Source organism: Nycticebus coucang, chromosome 3, assembly GCF_027406575.1.
Source record: "Nycticebus coucang isolate mNycCou1 chromosome 3, mNycCou1.pri, whole genome shotgun sequence".
Classification (NCBI taxonomy): domain Eukaryota; kingdom Metazoa; phylum Chordata; class Mammalia; order Primates; family Lorisidae; genus Nycticebus; species Nycticebus coucang.
In genome coordinates this window covers 67,627,064-67,634,192 of record NC_069782.1, presented here as the reverse complement: position 1 = coordinate 67,634,192, position 7,129 = coordinate 67,627,064, and positions in this window count along the sequence as shown.

Here is a 7,129-nt window from a genome sequence, read left to right as displayed (position 1 = left end):
CCACAGGCGCCACCCAACTCCTGCTTTTTAGATGAGGAGGGAAACTGAGGTACAGAAAGGCCACCATCCAAATAGGGGCCAGGGGCTGGCCACGGTTGCTCACACCTTTAACCCAGAACTTTGGGAGCCCAAGGCTGGAGGATTGCTTGATCCCAGAAATTGGAAGCTGCAGTGAGCTATAATCGAACCACTGCACTCCAATCTGGATGAAAGAGTGAGAACTTCTCTCTTAAAAAAAAAAAAAGGGGGTGGCGCCTGTGGCTCAAAAGGGTAGGGTGCCGGCCCCATATGCCGGAGGTGGTGAGTTCAAGCCCAGCCTCGGCCAAAAACTGCAAAAAAAACCCCACACAAATAAAAATAGAAGAACAAAACAAATAGGAGCTGGGGGAGGGTAAAAGGGTGAAAGGGCCCTTTTGGCAGGCAGACACCAAGAAGAGAAACTTTGGGGCACCAGGGAAGCTACCTTCCTGGCCAATCTTGGCCAGAGTACCCTGTTGTGGGAAACTTAAATCTCTTCATCTCGGGGGCTCAATGTTATAATCAACAGAGAATCATGTGATAGGGGAGGTGTCTCCTTGCTTATGGAGGTACCTAATAATTTTTAAAAATGCTATTATTTAGAAAGTGCTTTATCTGCACCAGGCCTGGTCCTGACTGTTTGGGTTTTGCTTTTGATTTGATTTCCTTTTGAGACGGGGTCTTACTCTGTTGTCCTGCTACAGTGCAGTGGCATCATCATAGCTCACCACAGCCTTGAACTACTAGGCTCAAGCGATCCTTCTGCCTCAGCCTCCTGAGTAGCTGGGACTTTTGGCGTGTACCGCCACAACCAGCTGATTTTTCTGTAGAGACGGGGTCCTGCTATGTTTTTCGGACTGTTTTTTTTTTTTTTTAAGCCTATTTTAACTCATTGACTCCTAAAACATTTGCAGCGCTGTTACAGTCCCCACTTTACAGTGGAGAAAACTGAGGCACAGGAGGACTGACACAGCTAATGAGGGACCCAGCTGAGGTCCACAGGCAGGCAGGCACCCTGGACCTCCCACCTCCCAAGTCTTTACTGGGTACTAATGTGGTTTTGATATCTCCGTGACCCTGAGGTTTAGCAGACAACTGTACCCAGCTAGAATTAAAGACTTGGTTTTGAGTTCCTTATATTCATATTTATTTTTAGATTTCCCTACTATTTGGGGTGAGGAGAAGGGCTTTTCAAGAAGGTTGTTGAAATCAAGTCTGTTTTTTACAAGAAAGGAATGATAGTACAAAGTGATGAATGTTGAAGAAAATAGGAAGTGCGTAAGAGTTGAAAGGGGGAAATCGCAGCTATGGGGGAAAAAAGGCACCAATGACGGAAGTTCAAAGAGCATTATCCTGGGTGGCCAAGCACTCTACCTCTGCCCCCAGAGTTAAGCCTTTCCTACCGGGGGACCCAAGGAGCCTGGGGGAGGAGTGTGGACACAGCAGAGAGGCTGGGAGGACAGTGGGCCAAACCAGGTCTGCAGTGGATTTTTGGCTTTTTTCCTAGAAAGCTGGCAACTCCAGTGCTCAATGTCCACCAACGCAAAGGGGCAGGTCAGACAGCTGGTGTCTGGAGAACCTCAGGGAGAGGTAGGAGGCTCTTCCAGACGTTCAGGGTGTGGTCTCTGACCCCCTCCATGATGCCCACCAACTTTCTTGCTCTCTGTTCCTCCAGGAAAAACCCTTGGAGTAGGTCTAGCCTCCCTGAGACTGTTTTTCTGTTTATTAAATTGGGATTTAATTGTTTTTTTTTTTTTCTTTTTTGGTCTTTTTGACACGGAGTCTCACTTTGTCACCCACCCTTGGTAGAGTGCTTCAGCGTCATAGCTCACAGCAACCTCAAACTTCTGGGCTCAAGTGATCCTTTTGCCTCGGCCTCCCAAGTAGCTGGTACTACAGGCACCGGCCACAATGCCCGGCTATTTTTAGAGATGGGAATCTCACTCTTGCTCAAGCTGGTCTTGAACTCCTGAGTTCAGGCAATCCACTGGCCTCGGCCTCCCCGAGTGCTAGGATTACAGGCATGAGCCACAGTGCCTGGCCTTAAATTGCGAATTTTTTTGAATGCCTGACTTGCTGCCATCATAGGACAGGGTGAGAAAGGGCAACATGACAGAAAAGGGTTTCAGATGTTTGTTGCATGCTTGGGGAAGGAATGAAGAGGGACATCCCTTCCACTCGCCACCACTCCAAAATCTAGCCTGTCAGGAAATCCAGTGCCTTCATATAGACCCAGAATCTTCTCACTTCTCCCTGTCATAAGGTCCCAACATGTTCTAGCTCTGACCTACCTCCTGACCTTGTGGCCTTGTTCCCACTCCACACAGTCTGCTCCCCTGTGCACACCTGAGTCAGAGTATGCCCCTCTTCTGCTCAAGAACCTTCCATGGCTCCCACTGTTCTTGGAGCAAAACCCCAAGTCTCCCCATGATCTCAAAGGCACATTCTACCCTGCTGCCTCCTTGTCTTATCTCTTCTCTCCCCCCACAGATCCTGTTTTCCTTGTGGAAAACACCCTGGCATAGTCCAACGCAGGGCCTATAATGTTCGAAATGTTCATAGCCCCAAGTAACCTCAGGGTTCCCTCCCTTCTCTCCTTCAGGTTTTTGCTCAAACATCCCTTGCTTTACCCCTTGTTCACAGTGTGAACCCCTCCCATCCTCAGCATCCCCCACACTTCTGGGCTTTCTTGAGTCTCTCTAGCCTTTCTCACTATCTTCCCATCCTCATCTAATTTACCTACTTCCCCTCTCTACTGTCTGCCCCCCAGCACCACTGGACTGTCAGCCCCAGGGGCAGGACTTTTTTCGTGGTATTCAGCACAGAGCCTGCACCAACTAAGGGTTTCATGCCCCTCATGTGGTCACTTATCCCCCACTGAAGGAAAACCCCTCAGGCTTCCTCTCCCCATGTCTGCTGGGGTATGTGCATATGTTCCTCCTCCTTCTCTCTGTCCTGAAGAACTTTCAGCCCCACTAACCTATTTGACATCCCTTGGACAACCTCGTGACTTTTGTTCTGCAAGGATGGGAGGCAGGGACGCAGTCCCCTTTTGTCAGATGGGGAATTGGAAGCTGGGGTAGGGGACATTGGGCCACTGGTCCAAGGTTGCCCAACTTGGAAGTGGCTGAGCCAGGGATTATTTGGCCAGTAATACTAATGGTCTTATTAATTCTATTATAGCAATATAATTAATTATTATTATTACAGTTGCAACAATAACAAAATTGCTATAGTGGACGACAGCGTTCATCTAACCCTACTGTGTCCTTAGCCCTCTTCTAAGCACTTCATAGGGACCGAACTCACTTATCGTCCCAAGAGCTCCAGCAGGTAGGGACTGTGATTTCCAACTGACAGATGAGGAAAGTGAGGCACAGATTGGTGAAATGACTTCTGTGGCATCACAGAACACCTCCTCTCCCTGACCTTTATCAGATGGCCCAGGTAAACCCTGCCTTTTCCCCTTTTGGGCTGTGTGGTCTTAGGTAGGTGATGGAGGAGGAGGGTGGCCCCGGAAGGCCTCAGTTTCCCATCTGGGAACCAGTCAGCGCTTCTCTAAGATCACGAATGCATTGCGCGGGTATAGTGGACACTCAGTAAATAACAAGCATTGGTGTCAGGATGATTTCAGAGCTTCAGGAACCTTCTCTTTGCTGTTCTCTGTAGTCGGAGAGAGACCAGGGGACCCTGATGTCCTGTGCCTCCTAACCCCACAGCTTCTTATGCCCCCAGCCTGCGCCCAGCACCCACATAAGACTTTTCTGAGGCAGGGGGTCAGATGGGGTCTCTGGGTGGAGGGGGGCATAACAGGATGCCCCCAGCTTAGAGACAATGGCAGAGGAAGGGGCCGGGCAGCCCCCACACGGATGAGCCAGGCAGCTGGCTCCAGGAGGGCGGTGCAGCTATTGTGTGACCAGACAGCTGTCCCTGAGCCAGGAAGCCCCAGAGAACGGGGAAGAGGGCGGGAGACCACTGGCCAGCCCTGACCCCCAAGTTGGGGCAGGCCCACAATAGCCTTTTTGTCTCCTCCTGCAGGCTGAACACCTGGGTTCCCCAAGCCTTGCCTGCCTGTCGCCAGGACCAGAGGTCACCTGGCCGGGATACTTCTTGTGTAAGACCCCACCCAGCCCAGCTGGCATTCTCCTAACGCCTTGCTCCAAACTCATCCCAGCCTGGCCTGGGGAGTTTGCAGGCAGCACAGAGCTAGGCCATATTTATAGTTCCCTGGTGCTGCTGAGCAAGCTCCTAAATATAGAAGTCGAGCTATTTGGGCTCTCGGCCCTGGAGCAGAGTGGGAGGGAGGGAGCATGGCACATGTGTCTTCCCTGCCCCACTTGCCGCATGCCCCAAGACCACACAAGCCTCAGTCTCCTAGAGCTAGAGCTACAAGGGTCTCTGGGGACAGAACAGGGGTACAGAGGAAGAACCCAGACACCAAGAGAAGAGAAGCAAGAGGTGTGATGTCAACCCAGACACCAAGAGAATAGAAGCAAGAGGTGTGATGTTTCAAAAAGACCAGGCAGCCAGGCCCCATGCTTGCTCCTGGGTGGAGGAGAAGGGGGTTCCAGCACCTGAATCCTCTTCTTTCTCCTCAGTTTCCTTTCCCCACAACCCACTGCGACGAGAAAAGTGGGGTTGAGTTTGCCATTTCAGTGTTCTCAGCTTCTAGGAAATGAAGCTACTCAGGAAGCTGCAGGGGCACCCCCTGAACCCCAAACAAACTCTTAGCACCTAGCAACTCACTTCCCCTTCCCCATAGGCTGGCACTGAGCTCACTGGGCGGGCTGGGGGCTGGTGACGCAGGGTGGGAGGTGGGGCTATAAATAGATGCTATATAAGCAGCTACAGGGACAGCAGGGCAGGGGGTGGCTTGAGCGGAGGGGCTCTTCACAAGTAGCTGGACCCCAGAATGTCCCCACCGTCTTGACCCTTCCTAGCCATCACTAAGATCTGGGGTGGTAAGGAGGATCCCAGAGGGAAGGTGCTTAAAAGGATAACATCATTCATTCTTTAGGGCAGAACATTAACATCATGTTCATTAAGACATTAACAAAACCTGAAAGTTTCCTCAACATAAATGCTTAAAGGGGTTGGAATATTATACAACTTTGAAAATGGACTTCAGGGGTGTGCAAGGCAATGGATGTGTTTCCATAACACATTCCTTGCTCTTTTTTTTTTTTCCTTGCTCTTTTTTTTGAGACAGAGTTTCACATCATTGCCCTCGGTAGAGGGCCATGGCGTCATAGCTCACAGCAACCTCAAATTCTTGGGCTCAGCCTCAGAATGGGGCAGCCTCAGCCTCCCAAGTACCTGGGACTACAGGTACCCACCACAACACCTGTCCATTTTTTAGAGACAGGGCATCGATCTTGGTCAGGCTGATCTCTAACTCCTGAGCTCAGGTAATCCACTCACCTCAGCCCAGATATGCTGGGATTACAGGCATGAGCCATCGCACCCAGCCAACACATTCCTTTCTTAATTTTACAAAATTGAAGGAAGTGGGAAAAAAAATCTTCATTTTCAGCATGATGGTTTCATAGTAGCACCTTGAGCAGCAACAACAAAAAAAAGAGTTCCCAAAGCTCCAGAGGAAAAAGCCACATTCACTACAAAGCTCAGACACAAAGAAAACGAAATGAGATTTTGTTTCAGCATAAAAACATATGTAAGAAAACTTAAAAAAAATTAGACAAAACAGTCAGGCACAGTGGCTCAAAACCCAGCACTTTGGGAGGATGGAGAATGGCTCGAGGCCAGGAGCTGGAGATCAGCCTGCGCAACAAATGCATGGTGAGGTCCTATCTCTACAGAAAATTTTTAAAAATTAGCTAGGCTTTGTGGTACAAACCTATAGTCCCAGCTAACTTCAGGGTTTTTTGTTTGTTTGTTTCTTTGTTTAGAGACAGAGTCTCACTTTATTGCTTTCGGTAGAGTGCTGTGGCATCACAGCTCATAGCAACCTCCAACTTAGGCGATTCTCTTGCCTCAGCTTCCCGTAACTTAGATTTTGTTAACATTTTGTTTAATTTTAAAATGCTTAAAGATTTTAATGTTTAAATGTTTAAAGATTTTAAGAGAAACAGTGAGAGGAATCAAAAGAGAGGGAACGAGGAGGGTAGGGAAGCCGGGTGGAGAAGGGGAACAGCTTGGGAGGTGGCAGTGGGGGAAGGGAACTGACAGCCACCAACAGGAAGCTCTGCAGTCCCGAGCTGGGAACACTGTGTGACACTTGGTGACATTTCTGTCACTTTGTTGCAGCTCTCAGTTTCTTCCCCAATTTGCAAAGGCTTCTGGGTACAGCTGGCTGGGTGGAGCTGAAGCCCTGGTTAAGGATGGGCTCAGGCTTGGAGGGGAGGAAGTGCAAACATCCACAATCCTTCCCTTGACTTGCAGGGGAGAAAGGGGGTTTAGGCTGGGTGCCTGGGTCAAAGTCTCCCCCAGACTCAGTTTCCCCATCACGGCCTCTTCTTGCTATGGGTTTTCTGGGTCCTGGGAAATAAGGCTGCAGATGGCACTGACAGTCACAGCAAGTCCCAGAAAGAAGCAACGTGTTCCAAGAGCCAAGGACATTAGTAAGAATAAACCCACCCGCTTCTGGAACACTCTGCTCATTAGATTGGGGTCTTCCTTGGACAGTTTAGAGGTTTTTCAAAAAGTTAAACATAGAATTACTCGGCGACCCAGTCATTTACTCCTAGGTATACACACCCGAGAGAACTGAAAGCAGAGCTGAAACAGATGCTTTGTACACCCATGTTCATAGCAAGCACAACTCAACAATGGCCATAAAAAGCAATTTTTTTATTCATCCATAAAAAGGAATGAAGCACTGGTCTATGCTACAACGAGCCTCACAAACATGATGCTGAGTGAAGGAAGCCAGACCCCAAAGGTCACATATTGTCTGATTCCATTTATATGAAATGTCCAGAATAGGCAAATTCATAAAGACAGAAAGCAGATTAGTGGTTGCCAGGGGCTGGGGGAGGGGGACTGGGAGTAGGGAGTGACTGCTAATGTGGATGGGGTTTCCTTTTGGGGTGAAGAAAATATTCTAGAACCAGATAGAGATGTTGGTTGCACAACATTGGGAATGTACTAA